Source organism: Bison bison, unplaced genomic scaffold (assembly GCF_000754665.1).
Source record: "Bison bison bison isolate TAMUID 2011002044 unplaced genomic scaffold, Bison_UMD1.0 scf7180017864181, whole genome shotgun sequence".
NCBI classification, from domain to species: domain Eukaryota; kingdom Metazoa; phylum Chordata; class Mammalia; order Artiodactyla; family Bovidae; genus Bison; species Bison bison.
The window spans coordinates 4,139,093-4,160,927 of NW_011494753.1; the positions used below are offsets into that span (position 1 = coordinate 4,139,093).

At 47.9% G+C, this 21,835-nt stretch overlaps 1 pseudogene; it reads right to left on the bottom strand.

The window, feature by feature from the left end:
- Positions 1-11,097: 11,097 nt before the first annotated feature.
- Positions 11,098-18,782, bottom strand: LOC104991033 (annotated as a pseudogene).
- Positions 18,783-21,835: the final 3,053 nt, after the last annotated feature.

Consider the following 21,835-nt stretch of genomic DNA (forward strand, 5'->3'; position numbering starts at 1 on the left):
TCCATTCTGACGGGTATGAGGTGATACCTCATTGTAGTTTTGATTTGCATTGCTCTAATAATTAGTGATGTTGAACATCTTCATGTGTCTGTTTGCCATCTGTATTTCTTGTTTGGAGACATGTGCTTAGTTCTTCTGTCCTTTTTCTGATTGGGTTGTTTTGTGTTATATGAGCTGTTTGGTCAGTTTGTATGTTTTGGAAATTAAGTCCTTGTTGGTCACATCATTTGGAAATATTTTCTCCCGTTCTGTAGGTTGTCATCTTGTTTGTGATTTCCTCTGCTATGCTTGTAAGTTTGATTAGGTCACCTTTGTTTATTTTTGTTTTTACTTCTATTGCCTTGGGAGACTGACCTGAGGAAACAGTGGAATGATTTATGTCACAGAATGTTTTGCCTGTGTTCTCTTCTAGGAGTTTTACGGTGTCACATCTTATGTTTACATCTTTATCGCTGGTGCCTGTTCTGATTGGCTGGTGTGTCCTGTGCCTTGCTGGCTGGGACAAATGTAGATTTGGTTGCAGCACTGTGTGGTCCCTAGCTAACCCCTGAGCTGTGTGTCCAGTTGGCAGTGGCATGCTGGTGGTATCCATGTGCTAATTGACGTGACATGGTATAGAGGGGTCTTGTTCATTATTGCCATTTGCTTCCACTGCTGAGACTCGCATCACAGAGGTTCCTGCATGGGCAAAGGGCAGGGGAGTTGATAGTCTCAGCCAGTGTGACAAAGCAAACTGACATAAAATCTAAGATTAAATGTATCCCCTTTTACTCATGATGAAGATGATAAAACAGCATAAAGTGATGCAAGTTCCAGTTCAAATACTTCACCACAGTATTGGCATAGTTTCCACATGGTTTGTTTACTCTTCCAGAAATCTTTAGGGCATCCTTCGATGTGACTGTCACTATAGGGCAACAGGTTTCCCTTTGATGTGATTAACTTCAGGGACTGGGAAACTGTTAAGTGCCGAAGGGGAGGGCGATGTTCCATACTCCCACCTTCCCATCATGCACTGCTCCAAGGCCCCTCCTGTCCTCCCTTCTCCCCTACCCTTGTCAGGGGAGTCCTGCCTGGACAGTGGCCACAGAGCAGGAGCTAGGCTGAGCACATGAACCAGAGGGAGAGAAGTGGCTGGTGGGGGCTGGGTGGAGGGGTTGGGGGCATGTATCCTGGCTGTTAGAACCAAGTCTCTCATGTTTGGTCCACTGACAGGGCCTGAGACGGCCTTGGCCTCATGTAGGTGATCAGATAGCTCATCTGCCCGCTGAGCAGTGTGGGAGCAGAGGAGGCAGCATTAGTGGCTGTTGGTCGCAGGCCTGGAGGGGAAGAACACCCTCTCCCGGCTTCCTTTCCTATGAAACACCTGGTACTTTTCAGTCCCAGGTGTCAGTCAGAGACTCTGGATGTTTGGACATGGCACCAACAGAAGCTTCCTGAGAAGCTGTGTCTCGGGGGCCTGAGTCTGTGAACAGGATGGTGCCCTGGGAGGGAGAGTTTGGCCATGGGATTGGAGTGGCCAGTCTGATTCCTGTTTTCAGGGGCAGGAATTGGGATCATGAAAGGACAGCTGGCAGCTGAGCAGGGATGGGGTGGGAGCAGCTGTGGGGAGGAGGGATGCATGGGGCGGGGCCACCAGTGGTGACCCTGGTCAGTGGGTGACCCTGGATAGCAGATAGTGGTAGCCTCACAATCACAGAAGGGCTGGCCCCCTTGCTATGAGATGCTGCCTTCCCCACTCCCAGCCCTGCCCCCGCCTGGCTCTGGACCAGCATCTCTACTGCTTGAAACCACAAAAGGCCTTTGCAGTCCTGGAGCTGCCCCTGCTCATCTCAAGGGGAACCTTAAGTGGAGTAAGATTTTCTTTGATATCCATACTTTAGTTTCTCAGACTCTTCATATTTTTCCTGGTTTTGTGGCCATGTGTTATTAAAATCCTCCATTATCTGATGATGGGCTTCCTCTGTCACAGATGTCTCAGACGCCATCCGCTGGGTGAATGAGGGATTGTGGTCACTCTGGCCACACAGTCTCCATAGACTGTCAAGGGGCACTGTATGGCTGCCCCAGCTGGGGGCCCCTTTGTCCTACTCTTGCTGCCCCCAAGCTAGGTCTGGAGAAGGCCAACCCAGTGAGAAGCTACTTTCCAACTTTGTCTCACATCTGAGGAACTAGTCTTCCAGCCTAGGCAGGTCACTCAGTGTTTCCGGTGCTAGTGCTCATGGCTCACATCCTCATGAGAGAGTATTTGAGCTGGGGACACAGGTCCCCTGCCACTGGAAGTGACATGATACCATGCTCCCAAGGATGGACACAAGAGCCATTGGGTGAACTTCTGCCCTCCTTGCTTGGAGGCACTGTTCCTCCAGCCTGTGCCTTCTCCCCACTCAGGTGTGGGATGTGGGAGAGCAGGAGAGGGACCTTTTTCATAGTGAGACCCTCTCAGCAAAGCAAGTCTTTAACAAAGCTGGGCCTTGTTCAGGTTTGGAGGATGTGGCTGAGAGTCTGCTGGACAGGAAGCACATTTAAAGGGCTTCCTGCAGTGTCAGGCCTACATAGCAATTAAATGTGGAGCACGGACCTGACTGAGCTGGCGACTCCGGATCCTGCAGGCTGAATGCCGAATCCCGAACATTGGAAGATTGTCTGGAACCATAGGACATGCCTGTTCCCTCAGCTGAGACAGTCCCCCTCAAGACTCAGGTTCCTCCTCCTGCTCTCTAGCAGCTATCAGACTGCAGCCACTCCCCATGATGAGCCCTGAGGAAACTTGGGAAGGAGAATAGCTGCCCTCTGGCAGCTATAATACTGTAGCCACTCCCCATGGTGAGCTCTGAGGAAACTCAGGAAGGAGGAGAATACTTGCCCTCTACCAGCCACTAGACTGCAGTCACTCCCCATTATGAACCCTGAGGAAACTCAGGAAGGAGAAGGCAGGATGCTGGTCCCAGATGGTGAGGTGTGTATCAGAGGGAATGATTTCAATGAGGTGACTCTTGCATCTTTCCATAAATACAAAAGTGCTTAATTCGTTAACTTTAGATGCTGCTTCCTGGGTCTGAAGCCCTAAAAGATTATCTCTGAATAAAACATAACTCTCAACACTTAGATTGTAAATATTTTTATGTCTACACATGTAGACATTTTACAAAGAACAACAAAAGACAAATCTCAACATTCGAAACACTGGCACTGATGATGGACATTCCCCAAAAGATGCAACTGATGGAGCAATTAGAATGCTCATCACCCCTTTTTCCATAAGATTGTGGAATTCCATAAGACAGTGGGGAATTATAGGGAAGAATAAACCTGACTCCATGTTGGATCTTTTAATCTTTGCTTCCTGTTGATTTGTTTACTAAAAGGATACTGTCCATACATAATGGCCTGCCTCAGGTAACCCTGCCCTTCTGCTTTTGTTCAGGACCTGTCCACCTGTGGATGGCTACAGAAAGGAAGAAATTAACACTTCTTGGTCTGCCAGCTCTCCAAGTAAAGTCATATTCTTTGCCTCAAGACCTTGCCTTTGATTTATTGGCCTGTCGTGGGGTAAGCAGAGTGAGCTTGGACTCCATGATAATCCCACATGCCTTGCAGTCAAAAAACCAAAACATAAACAGAAGCAATATTGTAACAAATTCAATAAAGACTTTGAAAATGGATCATATCAAAAAGATCTGAAACCAAAAACTGAAAAGAACTCAGTGGTTGTCTGAAATATTTAGAAAAGGAAATGGTGCCCCTCATGCCAGTACCCCCTGAAGTCACACAGGGGACACAACCTAGGGGAGGTCCCTTCTCTCGTCCAGGGGACTGTCATACCAGCCACCATTTCTCCCTACCCATGATAAACACACTGTAACGAGGGTCATTGGCACCTGGGCCAGTAATGCTGTGAACACCTGGATTCCTTGTCCTTGTGAGATTTGATGTGAAGATAACACAGAAAGAGAACCAGCCAAGAAGGATCTGGTCAGGAGTAAACTCCTCTTCACTGGGACCCTGTGAGACCCAAGCACTTGCTCTGCTCACCCTGCACCGACTTTGGGGAACTGGCCTTTGTCATTCTCTGGGCAGAAGGTCTACCTCCTGAAACCCAGGTGAGCACTGGGGACAGCAGCACCTCCACCTGAGGTCCAGAGAGGGTGTCCTGAACAGGGCCTAACCGTTCAGTGAGGCCAGCCCTTGTCCACACTGCACTGACCTGATGCAGGATCTTGGGTTCCCTGGCATCCAGCATGCCCATTGTCCACCCCAGCTTGAGGCGTCTTGAGAGCCCCTCACTGGCAGGCAACCAGAAGTAGAAAATTGCACACCCAGCAAGAAGGAGAAGCAGGCGGGGCAGGGTTCCAGCTTGGAGTGTCCAAGGTCTCTTTGGTTCCCTGAGAACACCCAGCCCTGCCTGCCATGGCTTTTCTCCTCTTTAGTATGTGTCTCTTTGTGGTTAATGTTGCCAGACACCTTCCTCTGGAAGAGAAGGCTCTGTGACCATGAGGAGGCGCCGTAGTCCGGAACACAGGAAGCTTGAGAAGTAACTGCCCTGAGCCCTGAATATACTGCAAGTTAAATCTGCACCAACCTAGGCCAAGATTCCAACAGATTCTCTGTGGAAACGCTTTTCACGTCCAACAAGAGAAGGCTTGTTAACCCATAGCCCAACCCCAAGACATGAAACAGGTTGTAACCACAGAAACTGCAGGGAAGGTGTTTGAGAGGCTTTTTCTTAGGCATCTTCCCTGAGGTCCCCTGAAGTTACTGGACCTGGAGTAGGGCACTCGGCACTTCTCTCCTCACTGCAGGCTGGACAGCAACCCCCCAACCTCACAGCCTCCACTCCTTCACCTCCCTCTGAGTTGAGTGGAAACTTCTCATTCATGAGGCCAAAGCGCAGTCTTCTTGGTGAGCAGAGCAGAGGCTGGTGGGAAGGTGGGTGGAGGCTCAAAGCTCTTGTGGAAGAAAAACATGTATGCGTATATGGTGGCCTTATGCTGTAGTAGTTGGTATTGCCTACACATTTATGGGTGGCTTTTAGTTTCCCTATTTTCTAAGTTTCTTTTTTTATGACCAACTGTATATTATTAGAAAATTTTTGCTATCAAGCATGAGAAGTTGCCAAATAAGATGTTTAAGTTTATTGAAATGTTGTAGGAGTTTTCTTTTGGTGACAGAAGAACAGCCTCCTACTTTTAAATGTTTATTTAATTGACTGCACTAGGTCTTAGTTCTGGAGAAGGAAATGGCAACCCACTCCAGTGTTCTTGCTTGGAGAATCTCAGGGATGGAGGAGCCTGGTGGGCTGCCGTTTATGGGGTCGCATGGAGTCCGACACGACTGAAGCGACTTAGCACCAGCAGCAGCAGATCTTAGTTCTGGCATGCAGGATCTTCATTTGCAGCATAAGAGGATCTAGTTCTCTGACCAGGGATTGAGCCTGGGTTCCCCTGCACTGGGAGGTAAGAGTCTTAGCCACTGGACCATCAGGGAATGCAGCAAGCTTCTAAATTTTTTCTTTTTAAGATTTATTTATTTATTTTTGGCTATGCTGGGTCTTTGTTGCTGTGTGGGCTTTTCTCTAGTTGCGGCAAATGAGGGCTACTCTCTAGTTTATGTGTGCTCGAACTTCTCATTGTGGTAGCTTCTTGTTGCAGAGCATGGGCTCTAGGGCACATGGGCTTCAGTAGTTGTGCACAGGCTTAGTTGCTCCATGGCATGTGGGATCTTCCCAGATTAGGGGTTGAACCTGTGTCTCCTGCATTGGCAGGTGGATTCTTAACCACTGCACCACCAAGGAAATTGCCCACCTCACGCCCCACCCGCCAACCTCCTACTTTAAAAGAGGACTAAAAACAGCCTGTTTAGTAAGTTTTCAGGAGTCTGAGCTTTGAGGTGAGCATCTGTGGTGTCATTCTCCCAAAGGCAGCTCAGCTTCAGATATCGGCTGGGTTCGTGGGCACGGTGATCAGGACAGATCTGGTGGCTGAAGACAGGCTTACCCTCTGGTGCTTCGCCCTCACCTGCTCAGCTAGGGTCCCTGAGCCATGGCAGCGAAGCAGAGCAGCAAGCAGGTGGGGCTGGTACAGCTGTGGGACCGCTGTGGTCAGAATGGATCATACGGTGGAGGCAGGACTGCTGCAGTCAAGAATGGAGTGTGCAGTGGAGGCAGCTGGCCATCCTGTCCCATGACTGCTGGTGTCCTGTGTGCCCAGGCAGGGCAGTCACGGTGTCAGGTGGAGTTCGGGCTAGTGTTGTGGGGACCGGAAAGGGCCTTAGACAGTTCACATCCCCATTCTCTGCCCCCCGCCCCCGCCTCGCTCCCCCTGGCTCCTCTTCAGATCATGGTTCATGGCTGCTAGCTGCTCCCTGGGCCTGGGATGGTGTGTAGACCACCAAGCCCCTTGCTCGAGGTGAGCTGAGACCCCAAGCTCTGGGGTCACACACCATTGCTGCCACCATGCAGGTCATCCCACTTCTGTGAGGGAGGGCCCGTGCAGGGCTGTGGGTGATGGGGGATTTGGGGATGTTGTGGGCTGGCCCAGGAGTGGGGAGAGGAAAGGAGGAGAGAGAGAACCCTTGAACTGCTCAGCCTTCCAGGAAATCCCAGGCACAGCTCTGGTGAGAGGTGCAGTTGAGAAGCCCTTTCAAGTTTCTGGGTCCCCCTTCCCACCATATTTCAGTTGAAGCCCCTCTGCCTGCTCCATCCCTAACTCTCCCTCCTGTGGCTCCTGCTGAAAGCCGCAGGAGATGAGAGTTTATGCTGCTTCCCTTCCCATAGGGAAACAAAGCCACAGACAAACGTGTTCCTTTAAGAAAGCATGAAAGAAATGCGAAAATAATAGCGGGAGGTTATTATTGACAGGTTCATGTAGAGATGCTTCACAAGTCTGGCACAAGGAAGGGACTAAGAGCTGTTGCCCCTGGTCCTGGGGTTTGCCCCCGCCCACCCTAGCCTATGCTCCCCTTGGTGTCTTCTGGCAACTAGGCAGACTTAAACCTCCTGAACACATCCTGAAAGGATCAGGTCAGGGAAGAACTCGTTTCACAAATGGGAGGGTGTGGTCCACTCTTTACAAACACCTTCGCTTCCTCTCTGTATTGGAACTCAGTTCTGGGTCTAAGCAAGCATGGCTTCCTGTCTGGGTCAGCACCCTCACTTACCTCTTGCCTTACTCACAGGTGAGAGGCTTTGTGTCCACTTCTTCCCCACGTGCATCCTGCTCACTTCCATTGCTGGGGCCCCGGGGCCTGTACTGTGCACATCTGCTCTGCTCATAGCGCACCCCATGGGCCATAAGATTTCACTCTTAAAAGGTAAGTGTAAGGGTAAAATACTCCATAGTTAAGAATTTCAAGGTGGCAACAGCGTTGACCGAAGCACGAGAGCTCAGGTACAAGGCTTATGTGTTAGAGAAGCTGCTGTGTGGGCTTCAAGACACTCCATGTAGAGGGTGGGGTGGGGGTGGTCAGGGAGGTTCTGAGACACTCAGCTCACCCGGTTCCTGCACAGCCAACTCCAGGCTCTATTCTTGGCAGGGTGGGTGACAGTCGGCACTGCCTGCCTGTGTGGAGGGGCTCAGAGGCTGCCCAGCTCAGCAGGAATGGCAGTGAGGGGAAGGAAGGGCACCCTCCCTTAGCATTCCTGACTTCACACCTCCTTCTTAGGGCAGCTGAGTGCCTGAATGGCCCCTCCCGTGTCTAGCTCTGAAGATATAGAAGTGGGCACGAAGGACATGCAGGATGTACCAGAGGACAGCAAAGGCGAGGCTTGCATTCTCAGCCAGCCTCTGCCAGATTCTGCCTGTGCTTATGCATCAGACCAAGATGCTGGCTGTGGCTCAGATCATGAACTCCTTATTGCAAAATTCAGACTTAAATTGAAGAAAATAGGGAAAACCACTAGACCATTCAAATATGACCTAACCCCTTACGATTATACAGTGGAAGTGACAAATAGATTCAAGGGATTAGATCTGATAGAGTGCCTGAAGAACTGTTAGATGGAGGTTCATGACATTGTGCAGGAGGCAGTGATCAAGACCATCCCCAAGAAAAAGAAATGCAAAAAGGCAAAGTGGTTGTCTGAGGAGGCCTTACAAATAGCTGAGAAAAGAAGAGAAGCTAAAGTCAAAGGAGAAAAGGAAAGATATACCCATCTAAATGAAGAATTCCAAAGAATAGCAAGGAGAGATAAGAAAGCCTTCCTAAGTGATCAATGCAGAGAAATAAAAGGAAACAACAGGATGGGAAAGACTAGAGATCTCTTCAAGAAAAATTAGAGATACAAGGGAACATTTCATGCAAAGATGGGCACAGTAAAGGACAGAAATGGTATGGACCTAACAGAAGCAGAAGATACTAAGAAGACGTGGCAAGAATACACAGAAGGACTATACAAAAAATAATCACGATGGTGTGATCACTCACCTAGAGCCAGACATCCTGGAACATGAAGTGAAGTGGGCCTTAGGAAGCATCACTAAGAACGCTAGTGGAGGTGATGGGATTCCAGCTGAGCTCTTTCAAGTTCTAAAAGATGATGCTGTGAAAGTGCTGCAGTCAAAATGCCAGCAAATTTTGAAAACTCACCAGTGGCCACAGGACCAGAAGAGGTCAGTTTTCATTCCAATACCAAAGAAAGGCAATGCCAAAGAATGCTCAAACCACTGCACAATTGCACTCATCTCACACGCTAGCAAAGTAATGCTCAAAATTCTCCAAACGAGGCTTCAACAATACATGAACTGAGAACTTCCAGATGTTCAAGCTGGATTTAGAAAAGGCAGAGGAACCAGAGATCAAATTGCCAACATCTGTTGGATCATTGAAAAAGCAAGAGAGTTCCAGAAAAACATCTACTTCTGCTTTATTGATTATGTGGACCACAACAAACTGTGGAAAATACTTAAGAGATGAGAATACCAGAGAATACCTGCCTCCTGAGAAATCTGTATGTAAATCAAGAAGCAACAGTTAGAACCGGACATGGAACAATGAACGTGTTCAAAATTGGGAAACGAGTACGTAAAGGCTGTATATTGTGACCCTGCCTATTTAACTTATATGCAGAGTGAAAGTGAAAGTCACTCAGTTGTGTCCAACTATTTGCGACCCCATGGACTATACAGTCCATGGAATTTTCCAGGCTAGAATACTGGAGTGGGTAGCTGTTCCCTACCTTCTCCAGGGAATCATCCCAACCCAGGGATTGAACCTAGGTCTCCTGCATTGCATGCAGATTCTTTACCAGCTGAGCCACTAGGGAAGCCCTATATATGCAGAATACATCATGCGAAATGCTGAGCTGGATGAAGCACAAGTTGGAATCAAGATTGCCAGGAGAAATATCAATAATCTCAGATATACAGATGACACCACCCTTAAGGCAGAAAGCGAAGAAGAACTGAAAAGTGTCTTGATGAAAGTGAAAGAAGAGAGTGAAAAAGCTGGCTTGAAACGCAGCATTCAGAAAACTAAGATCATGGCATCTGGTCCCATCACTTCATGGCAAATAGATGGGGAAATAATGGAAACAGTGACTTTATTTTCTTGGGCTCCAAAATCACTGCAGATCGTGACTGCAGCCATGAAATTAAAAGACACTTGCTTCTTGGAAGAGAAGCTATGACCAACCCAGACAGCATATTAAAATGCAGAGACATTGCCAACAAAGGTCCATCTAGTGAAAGCTATGGTTTTTCCAGTAGTCAGGTATGGATGTGAGAGTTGGGACTGGAAAGAAGGCTGAGTGCCAAAGAATTTACACTTTTGAACTGTGGTGTTTGAGAGAACTCTTGAGAGTCCCTTGGACTGCAAGGAGATCAAACCAGTCCATCCTAAAGGAAATCAGTCCTGAATATTCATTGGAAGGACAGATGCTGAAGCTGGAAACTCCAGTACTTTGGCCACCTGATACGAAGAACTAACTCATTGGAAAAGACCCTGATGCTGGGAAAGACTGAGGCAGGAGAAGGGGACAACAGGGGATGAGATGATTGGATAGCATCACTGACTCAATGTATGTGAGTTTGAGCAAGCTCTGGGAGTTGGTGATGTACAAGGGAGCCTGGTGTGCTGCAGTCCATAGGGTCACAAAGAGTTGGACATGACTGAGCGACTGAACTGAACTGAAGACACTGGTGCTACCATCCTATATCACACATGAGACTAGAGGCACAGAGAGGCTGAGCACCTTGCCCCAGCTCACACAGCTGGTGATAGCAGAGCTGAGAACTGGCCCACTGTGGTTGAATCTGGAGTCTAGATGCTGTTATGACCTGAGGGAGCAGCAAAGACAGAGTAAGGGAGAAACAGATGGCCCAGACTTAGCCAGGCATACATGTATGCACACACATACACACATGTGCACATGACCTTCGCCTTTGAGGCTACAAGGAGTCAGAGGAAACCAGAGGGCAATCAGGAGAGGCCAAAGGAGGGTGGAGGTCTATTAGAAGGAAAGACCATACTTCCCAGGAGACCAGGGAAGTCCCTTCTTTGGTGAGTCTGTCTCAAACCCTAGATTCCTCTCGCTGGACCCAGGAACTGACTGTGCAGTGACCTAACTGAGTTGACTCCAGACTTATGCTTTCCCAGTGGTTCAGCTCCCACTGGACCCCACTGCTCTCAGTAATGGGGGGAATGAGATATATAGTCTGGGCTTCAGATTTGTTTGGAGACAAAATTTATTAAAACAGGAGTACAAAAAACCCATGAAGGGAATTGGCATGAACATCTCCGGAACACTTAAGAAATCATCTGCTGTTTATCTACCTCCTCTCCTGTCATGAAAGTGGAAGGTCTATTTAATCAATTCTGTGCTCATCACACTCTTTATTTAAAAAAAAAATGTATTTATTTATTTGGCTGCACTGGGTCTTAATTGCAGCATGTGGGATCTAGTTCCCCAGTCAGGTATTGAACATGGGTGTTTGCATTGGCAGCATTATGTCTTAGCCACTGGACCACCAGGGAAGTCTCTCATCACAGTCTTGGGGAGTGTAACGGATCACAGACCTCCTCTGAGGCCCCCTCAGAGTTGAAGTATGTGATGGCTACAGTAATCCTCCTCTGGCTAATATGTGGTTTATTGGTAATGACTTACTCAACTTCCCCGCAAACATAGGGCTTCTCCCCTGTGTGTGTCGTCTGGTGTCTGATGAGAGTTGACTTCTCACTGAAGCTTTGCTCACACTCCCTGCAAACATAGGGCTTCTCCCCTGTGTGTGTCCTCTGGTGCTTGATGTGACTGAAGCCTCACTCACACTCCCTGCAAACAAAGGGCTTCCCCCCTATGTGTGTCCTCTGGGGTCTGATGAGAGGTGACTTCTCACTGAAGTTTCGCCCACACTCCCTGCAAGCATAGGGTTTTTCCCCAGTGTGTATCCTCTGGTGTGTGATGAGACTTGACCTATCCTTGGAGTCTTGCCCACACTCTTAACTCTTATAATTGTTAAAACTCCTGCCCCCATACATAATTTGCCTGTGTCCTCTGTATTCACTTTCTGGCCTGTGCTGGGCTCTTGCATCATTCTCTCGCTTACCCAGGTATCCCCCATTTGTCCTTTGGGTGAGTAGGAAGAGGCCCTTGAAACTCTCCTCAGCCTTACGCTTTTCAGCAAAGGTTGGGGCCTTTCCTTGACTTCTCGATCCTCAGGTTTGTCTCTCCAGCTGTGTGGATCAGAATATTGCTGATGATGATTTTGATTGCCTGGGCAGGAATCCTTTGTTTGGAGGCGGTCTCTTGCAGATGTTCTCAGGAGGATCTGAGAGGGGTGATTATGTTCAACATGTTGGCTGAGGAATTTCTGACTGGAGAAGGCCAGGGAGCAGGAGGCACATGGGTGGATTTTGGGCTTTGGTTCTGCTGAAAGAGGAAGCTTTTGGTCAGGTAGCTGGTTTGTCATGGTAAAGCCTGCCCCACTAATCATCTTAGTGCTGACAGTGCAAGATCTGTCTCCCACCAAGTGTTCCTTTACAGTCCACTTTTCCATTCCATTCTTATTCTCTGCATCTTCTACAGAAATCCAGGAAGCCTGTGTCAAGGACCTTTTCTACAAATCCCCAGACTAGGGACCTTCCAGTAGCATCAGAGGCAGTGTCTCTCCTGATAGAGGTGGATCTGCAGGGACCTTTCCCTACATATAAGTATCTGAAAATTCATGTCACAGTGGTCACAGGTATTTTATCGTACTGAGAGAGAAGACTTTTGATGACTTAGGTGGAATCATCCTGAGTGGCTCCCTGTGAGGGGAAAAGGTCTATTTAAGTTAGGAGTGCCCAGCCTAGAGCTCTCTGAATATGGGAGGCAGCATAGGGGGTGATGCTTTAGCATGTGCAAGTAAAGCTGAATTTGAGGGTCCTCATTCAAAGAGCATCTTTTGTGTCTGGGTCTCTACATGAAGTGGGATTCAGACTGGATGAGACCGAGTGGCCCAGGTCCCATGGACTAGAGGTCTCTGGTTCCTGCTGCCCCCATTGGTTCATGAATTGCTTCTCTCTCAGTTTTCCATAAATCATAAAATGAAGATGTGTTCTTTCTCAAGCCTCATGAGTATTCATACCTCATCTATTTAATTCAGTCTAGTCCATTTAACGGAGAAGGCAGTGGCACCCCACTCCAGTATTCTTGCCTGGAAAATTCCATGGATGGAGGAGCCTGGTAGGCTGCAGTCCATGGGGTCGCTAGGAGTCAGATACGACTGAGCGACTTCACTTTATTTTTTCAGTTTCCTGCATTGGAGAAGGAAATGGCAACCCACTCCAGTGTTCTTGCCTGGAGAATCCCAGGGACGGGGGAGCCTGGTGGGCTGCCTTCTATGGGGTCGCACAGAGTCGGACACAACTGAAGCGGCTTAGCAGCAGCAGCAGTCCATTTAAAATGCACTAGGAAGTCCTGTTTAAAAATACATCTCCATCCAGACTCTTCACATCCTGCTGCTGCTGCTGCTAAGTCACTTCAGTCGTGTCCGACTCTGTGCGACCCCATAGACGGCAGCCCACCAGGCTCCCCCGTCCCTGGGATTCTCCAGGCAAGAACACAGGAGTGGGTTGCCATTTTCTTCTCCAATGAGTGAAAGTGAAGACTCTCAGTCATGTCTGACTCTTAGCAACCCCATGAACTGTAGCCTACCAGGCTCCTCCGTCCATGGGATTTTCCAGGCAAGAGTACTGGAATGGGTTGCCATTCTTCACGCCCTGACTCCCATGCTTCTTTAGCCAGCCCACTGTCCCCTCTCGTCTGGCGATGAACTGACCTCTGAAGGGATTCCCCACTGCTGTCTCTTCCCAAAAATGAACCGAAGCATCGTCTTAGAACAGAGAACATGCCACTTGAAGCTGAAAGCTGCATGGTTGTTCGATGTTACCCTGGAAGATTCCAGGTGCCTGCAAATGGACATGGGCCCTGAGGCTTCCATGTTCCATCCATCCTCCTTCGTCTCCCTCTGTACTTCCTCCTACAACCACTGGCATGGCCTCTCTTCCCAGCCCTGGGGCTATGGCACTGGCTGCTCCCCTGCCTTGAATCCATTCCCACAAGTGTTACCTCTGGAGAGACCCTGCCCCACCATCCTCTGCCACACCCCACCCGCTGCTCACACTGATCCGAGGTCCTTTTCCTGGACTGGTTTTTCTTATAGCAACCAGCAGCCTGTCTGGTATTAAGCATATATTGCCCCAGAAGGTGGTTCTGTCTATTTCAGGGCATGGAGCCTAGTCTGGCACAGAGTATGAACTCACATGACAATGAACTGAAACAGTGACTGAATGCAAATCAGTGTACACATGTCACTTAGAAGTGTGGAGGAAATGAGGAAGAAACAGCTAAAGGTGAGAGAGCTGGTAGGTGCTAGAAAATTTGCTTTCTGCCTCTAAGCCTTTCAGCAAAATGTGATGTCATGTATTTTTTGCATGAAATATTAGAAATGAGAACAAAAAGTTTTAATATAATTTTTTCCTAAAAGTCATATGAAATGAATCAATTTCTGAGGCATTTTAATTGAGACTTGACTGACTTTACACTGGATTGTACTCTGCTTCAGAGCCAGACCAGGGAAGCTCCCTAGGATGGGGTGGGGTGCTTGAAGAGTAGCCCTCACCTATGCTGGCCATGAGCTCACTCTTCCACCTGCTGCCGCACTTGATGCTGAGCTCTTGGCTGTACTTGTCCCCATACCAGACCAGCAGCTCACAGCCTGGCCTGACCACCGGGCAGGTTTGGTAGAAGATCTGCCGGTGACTCAGGAAGGCTATCAGGTTCTGCTCCTTGTCGTCCCGGGCACAGTTCACATACCTGGGGTTGAGGCTGGGAAAGAGAAACCACAAGTGGTGAGTCCCCTCCACCTGTCAGACCTGATCCCGGCTCCTGGCCTTCAGTCTCTGAGGCCGCCACAGCCCCCACCACCCCTCCTGGGGACTTTCTGTTCACACTTTTGACCGCACCATGTGAATTTCTATCTCCAAATCCTATTTCCGGTCCTATTCCTGGCTGGAATGCTTTTCTCTCCTTACCTAATTAGCCATTTTCCAGAGCCCAGTTCCACGTTTGTCTTCACCTGGACTGACCATAAGACTGGTGACCGCTAGCTCCTCTAAACTCAAAGTTCTCTTTCATTCCACAGAACTTGTTACTTCTAGGGTAGCATGCAATCCTTAGCACTCACCCCAGCCTGCCTTCTTTTCCGAGGCCCTCCAGTCTCCCCACATGTATACAGGGTCCCATTCACTTGCCAACACCTTCCTGTGGAAACTTGGAGCGTGCTCTGACTTAGCTCGAGACACAGAACAGTAATACTCACTTTCTGCCTCCCCTGATGAAAGGTCCTCAGAGAAAGGTCCTGACCCCCATTCCTTCCCAGGCCTCAGGGCCCACTTCTCACTAGAGCTTAGCCTGGGGAGGTTGCTTCCCTCATGGGCTCAAGGTCCCTCATGTTAGGTTATCCTGGCACTGTACAGTTCTTCAAAAGTAGAAAAATTAAGGTTACATATTCCTAAAATCAATTGGTTAATTTCCATCTGAAGTGTATCCTCCAAAAGACATGGGTTGTGTGATCTGCTTCAATAATGAACTCTACTGTTTTGGAACACAGAAAGTGGTTGGTAAGGGTCAGTTAGGTGAGTTAAAGTGTCCTTGGTGAATCTAGACTCCTCAAGTTGTTTTCAAGTACCCCAGTTTTGTTGAGCATAGAGACTTATATTTTGAGGGCATATACTACATTTTTATTTCTTTCATTCTATTGTCTTTTGAAAGGAAAGAACACAGTATGGTGGAAAAAGAGGAAAGATGTGAAAGCTATTGAAGGAGGCTAGTTGAGAAGGAAGGGGCTGTGGGCTTGAAGGAGGAGCGATCTTCATACCTGCAGGCTCACTGTACTCACCTCATCCATTTGGCCCAAGACGTGTCCTTTCCATCCACATACTCATAGCAGTTTCTCCCTTTGGTGATCTGAGTGTCAGAAAAAGGATTAAAAACTTTCTTCTCTTTTTCTTTTTTGGTGGGAGGTAACAGAAGAATTATTTCCCTCTGCTATCATTAGTGCACTTCAGCCTGCATGAATTCAGTTGTCAGTCGTGACCACGTGGTAAGCTCCTTAATCATCACCTCCATGTCTGAGTCTGTTGGTGCACTCAGGGCAAGGACTCCACATGGGAGAAGCCACTTCTATGTGCCTGTACCACTGTGCTCCCACCTCTCCTCTGATCTGTAGATAGAAGTCCCGTGTTCACACACGGTGCACACAGTACACAGGGCTGGCCATGTTATCCTCATCCATGTTCTCACATGTAGACGTGAGCTCCCCCGCCACATGCACCAGTGATTGGAGGTCAGAGGACAGGGGATGAGGGGTGTTCTCACCAGCCAGGAGTAACCACTGTTGGCAGCCTCTTCATCGTCTATGATCTGGCCCTTGTAGGAGCCAAAGTGCAGGCCCAGCGGCAGATCAGACACCTCGTTCCACACTCCAAGTACAGCCTCAGGGATGCCTGATGGTCTGATACTTAACCCAGCAGGCAGACTGAGGGCTAAGCGATTGACATGCCCCTTTTCCACTGCACAGTCTTTTACAAAGGTCAGGAGCCCGTGAACAGCACAGCTTTTGATGAAGTTCTGACACTTCTCACAATCTGGAGGCAAGAGCAACGGAGATGAGGGGAGGTATAGTGATGTTGCTGGTCATAAAGAACTTCAGAATGAACCGGGGCGCTCACGGCATTTGGCCTTGATCCTGTACCCCAAGTCATAAGAGGAAAGGGATGATTGGGGGACCAAATGGTGAGGTTTTATTATTGTGCCAAGGCCTCATAACTGCTTCTCTGTGAATGGGCCCGTGGTGTCACTCACAGAGTAGTCGTCATCCTGGGGCTCGCTGACCTCTTGGAACACGTGGCTCACTCTTTCTCGTAGACTGTACATCTTCACTTCAGTCTCCTTTCGAATGGGCTCATGGGGTGGGTCACAGAGGTAGTTGTCGTCCTGGGGCTCGCTGACCTCTTGGTACACATAGCTCACTCTTTCTCATAGGCTGTGCATCTTCACTTCAGTCTCCTTTCTTCTGAGTTCTGAGTTGGAGAAGAGAAGCTGAGCAAGGCTGGTAGGGTCTGGAGAGTTAGATCCTGTTTGATCAGAAACTGTGATATCACCCACCTGTTCCTCTGTATACTTTGTTAAAAATTTTTTTACATTTATTTAAAAAATTTTTATGTATGGATTTTTATTTGTTAATGTTATATTATTTATTTATTGGCCGCACTACATGGCATGTGGGATCTTAGTTCCCTGACCTGGAATGGAACCCAGCCTCCTGCAGTGGAAGCACGGAGTCTTAACCACCAGGAAAGTCCCTTCTCTATACTTTGTTTTTTCTCCCTGTAACTACTGGTTCAGAGAAACTGAGGCTACACACTGACTAAAGATGCCCAGTTTAATGTTAGCATCCGGTACTTACTGTTAGTAGGTTTAATTTCCCAACGTCCTTACTTAGAAAATAGTTCACAGACACATCTACTCAGAAAATATATGTTGAGGGCACATTACAGATAAGGCATTGTGCAGAGGCCTGGGCATAAACACTAACAAAGCATGGCCCTATTGTCACAGCTGGATTTATTGAACAACTTCAATGTGTCAACACTTCTATATTTAATTTAATGCTTTTGAACACTTTTCAGTGTGTTTGAAAGCAATAAGAAGATTGTTTATCTTCACTTTACAGATAAGCAGTCAGAACCTCAGAAAATTTGTAAGATTTTCCTTTCCAAAGGCCACAGTGCTACCTTTAGGTCTCAGATCAATCCAGCTTAAACCCACACCTACCCAAAGTCTACCCTACATACCTGGGCCATAGTTATTAGCCTTTCTAGAGGAATTAGAGGAAGTGAAGTACCCAAATTATTTCCTCTTACCCACTTTTTGTCTAGGGTGCTGTTCAGAGGTACTTGCTTCTCTGGGAGGGGGCACTGTATCTGGGCCTGCTTGGGGCCACTTGTCTTCAGCAATTTTGTTGCTCCTGGCAATTCCTTCAAACTAGATTTGTTACTTACTAGTGCCCTGGACATTCCCTTCTGTGTGAGAGTCACATAGTAAAAGACAACATACATTTCTTTAGTTCTTTAGAACTTTATGAAATGTTTTCCCAAGCATGATTTTAGTTAATACTTTGACAATTCTTGGAAATATCCAGTGTTGCGAGGGGAGGAGGAGTGGAGAGGGGGTCTGAACACTAGAGTGTAAATAAAGGACCTAAGTGGGTAGTGAATCAAAACTAGAACTCATATCTTAAAGTTCTTTCCCTTCAACTTTCTCCATAAAAGTGAGAGCAAGGCAGGGGGAATAGCTGGAGAATCAACAAGGTCAGGAAAGAAGAGGGTAAGGGCTCAGAGAAAACTGGGGTGGGGGGTGGGGTTTCTATTAAATAGTGCCCCTTTGATGAATGAGGAAGTGTGGAAAAGTAGAGGGGACAAGAAACATCTGGAAAATGAGGTGATGAAGCAGTGAGATTGGGAAGAGAAAAGATGATTGGAAAAAACATATATAGACAATAAAGAAAATAAGCTGAAAGTTGCAGATTGCCATGTCCTAGAGACAGTGTTTGGAATTAAAGTAGCTGGTCCCATCAGTTCTGCTTGAATAAGGTTGTACAACTAGCTGGTTTTCTTCAGTTTCCTGATCCATAAATTGGTATACATGCTAATTCTTGATGTTATAGTGGACATGAAGTTTAATAACATTCAACAAAATATTCTGTGAGCTATTTGATACAGTATGAATGTGAGAGTCCATCCCTGCTATCAATTTACCCCCTCAGCTGTCTCTGTATTTGAAGTCCTGCTCACAGATACTATCTTCAGCATTTCTTCACCTTCTTCCTCCTAGATGAATGTTTAAATGTGGAGTCACTCATTCAGAAAACATTCACGGGGCCCTCAGGGGCTTTTAGCTGGGCATGAACTTCTAAGAATTAACAGATATGGGCTAGGCTCTCAAAGCTCACAACACAGGGGCAGGCTAAACAAATGATTCTGTTCTGTAGTTAGAATAGGAAAAAGGAGTCCAGAATGGTGATGGCTAAAAGACAAGGAAGGGAAAAGCCCACGAAAACAGAACAAAGGAAGGTCCGAGGACCAGAGTGAGGACCTCAGGTAGAACAAACAACACTCCTGGCTAGCCCAATTTACATAGGGCAGGCCCAGGGAGAGGAAAAAAAACATATAAAAAGAGGAGCCAAAGAGCTGGAGGGTCTCTCCCCACCCTGCGCTCGTTCTCTCTCTCTCTCTTCTCTTCGCATCTTTGGGTCGGCCTGCCCTCACGCCTCAAGGATGTATTTTCCTATTATTTTCTAAATAAAACTGAGCTGTAACACAGAGCTGTAACACTGATCTGTCCAAGAGCTATAACATGGTCTGTTCGAGACCCAAGAGCTATAACGCGGTCTGTCTGAGAACTGTGACATGCCGAGGGCCTTAACGTCCATCGCTTCAAATTTTTGTTGAGATGAGACAGAAACAAGTTTCCTTGGTAATCTCTTACACTCCCCTGACATCTATGGTGCCGTGACTTGGGTTTAACCTGGCTGAAACAACCTCAGCGCAGTCCCCCGCAAGAAGGAGGCCAAGCACAACAGGAGCCCAACTTGGTGAAAGCTCCTGAGGTAGAAGCGGAATGCGAAGAAAACCCAGTGCAGGGGAAGTGACAAGAGGCCCATTGTACTGGAAACCGGGACAGCAAAAAACAAACTCAGCAGAAAGCTCACGCGACTCAGTCTCAGATTCCAGAAGACCTCCAGTTAAGGTAGGAGATCCTCGCTCCTATGGCTAGAGGGACATATGCCTAACAAACTCTTTAATTCCTTTATAGTCTCTTGTTTCTTGTTTCCTCACTCCCGCCCCCCCCCCAACCTCCGCGAACAGGTGGGTGGCAGTGGGCGCAACTGACGACTCTGGAGAGGCTACTCCTCAGCATGTCCCAAAGGCACTACCTGCTGAGCCCCAGTAGCTATTACCCAAGCCAGTGGGGGTTCTTCTGTCCTTAATCTTCTTTGTGCCAAGGATCAGGCCAGTGAAAGCTGTGAGCACAGGTCAGCTATTTAGCAGATTTTCCAGCAGGCTATAAACGGGATTCCTTGGCACATTTTCCCCACTGCTTTTTCCTCTTGTCCTTCAGCTCTCTTTTCCCAGGACTTGGAGCCCAGTCAAAACCCAGGATGCCTGGCTTCAGGTCCTAGTGAAGCTCAGGCTCTGATGTCTCATTGCAAAAATTCAGTGAGAGACAAAGTGATAGGTAAGAGGTGGATTTGTTAAGGTTTAGAGAGAAGCACACTCTGCAGGGTGTGGGCTATTGCAGAGGGCTCTGGACGTGGAATGGGGCCTGGCTAGGTTTTGTCAGCTGAGTGAATTAAAATGCTAATGAGTGGGAGGATCATCCCAGCCATTGGGGAACCACCCATTCCTCTGTCTTTTGACAGTGCCTTAGAGCTGTCCTGCCACCTCTGGGTGTGTCATTTAGTTTACAGATTGGGGATTAAGGTTTGCTTGAATTTGACTTGTCATCTTGGACCCAATTGATTTTAATCGGTTTATGTTATGCCCTTGTGCTCTGTCATTCTTTCAAAGGTTGTGCTCTGTCCCCTTCCCTTCTGTTTCATGCTTTTTTCCTGAGCCCCATCCAGGCCCACAATGTTGCCTCTACAGTCTTCTGGAGGGACAACTAGAAAATAGCTAGCCCTTGGGAGGGAAATACTGTATAATATCCAATCCTTCTGGATATTCAGCCCTTCATCTTCCATGTTTCCTACAACATGTGCAACATCAGCATCTCTTAGTGAACCTGCTAGGGTGGGAGACAGGCACACATGCCTGCTAGAAGTCCATCAGTTGGCATTCCTTCAAAGGCAATTGGGCTTCCAGGGATAATGTTTGCCATTTTGGGAGTTAGCCCTGTAGGCTGTTTGGGCCCAAACTCTTATCACCCTTCTCCTAAAGTTATAAACACCCCTGGATCAAATCTCCACTCCACTTTTATGGAACATCTGGTCTGTTGCCTCTTAACAAATTTGTTCTTAAGCCAATTACTAACTCCTACAATCAAGACCCTTCCCCCTTGTATGCAACCCTGCCCCCTTGTTGTTCCACGCAGTCTGTAATTAAAACACCTTAATGCCCCTAACAGGGCCAGATAACCCACTCCTTTGTCATTACTTCTGTTATTACATAAAGTGGGTCTATGACAACAGTGCTTACTAGGGGAGACACCCTTACCTGCTCTTATGGAGGACTAGGGGAAGAAATCAATGGCTTAAATCCCTTAGAGTAGTAAGAGGATAAGGCTTATGACTGTTTCACTGTTTCCCGGTCTAAGGGCATAGGCTTGGATTGCTTTACATCATGATATCTATTCCCGTCTGAACAAAATGAGTTAAAATTACAACCCCTTAATCCTACCCAGCACTGGTCATGCTGGAGACCTTGGGGACGCCCAGCTCCAGTCCAGGGATCCCAGGAGGTCAACCTGCCTCCACCTGCCTAGGAGGTCAACCTGCCTCCACCTGCCTAGGGGTCTGGTCTTCAAAAGGTGGTCACACCTCAACCTACTTGGGGATCCGCCAGTCCAGGGGTCCCAGGAGGTCGTCACACCTTGATCTGCCCAGGGAACCAATTCTCCAGAGGCCAACCTGCCTCTACCTGCCCGGGGATTCTATCTCCAGGAGATTGCATGCCTCAGCCTGCCTGGGGATCTGCACCTTGACCCGGGGATGCCTGGCTCTCAGGTTGCAAGACTACTGGGTAAGATAAGCTTCAGAAAGACCCATCCCTAAGGAAGTCCACCCATGGAAATAGAAGGAAGCCTATTACTTGTGGGACTGTGCCCAGTCTCAGCAATAACTCTGGAGCTCAACAAGTTAGTCTTCTGGAAAGACTAAAGAGGCCCTCCAAAAGTTTACCAATCTGCACTTAGACTCTTATGAGGGACAGGTGATTTTAAAGGACAAATTCCTGTCCCAATGTGCATCAGATATCAGAATAAAATTACAACAGCTACAGCAGCAGGACCCTGCTTCCTCTTTAGATGAGATGGTCCACACAGCCAGCAATACCTTTTATAACAGAGAACAGGAGAAGGAGGCCAAGGCCCAGGAGAGGGAGAGAAGGAAAGACAAGGCATGTCCAGATGCTGGCCGCCCTCCAGGGAAACCCTGTGGCAAACCCTGAGTCCTTAAAGGACAAGGCATGAGGCGAATGCCTAATCTGTAGACAGGTGGGGTATTGGGCCAACGAGTGTCCAAACCGTTAAAAGTCTCCTAAAACGGTTTGCTTCAAATGCCATCAACTGGGACATTGGGTG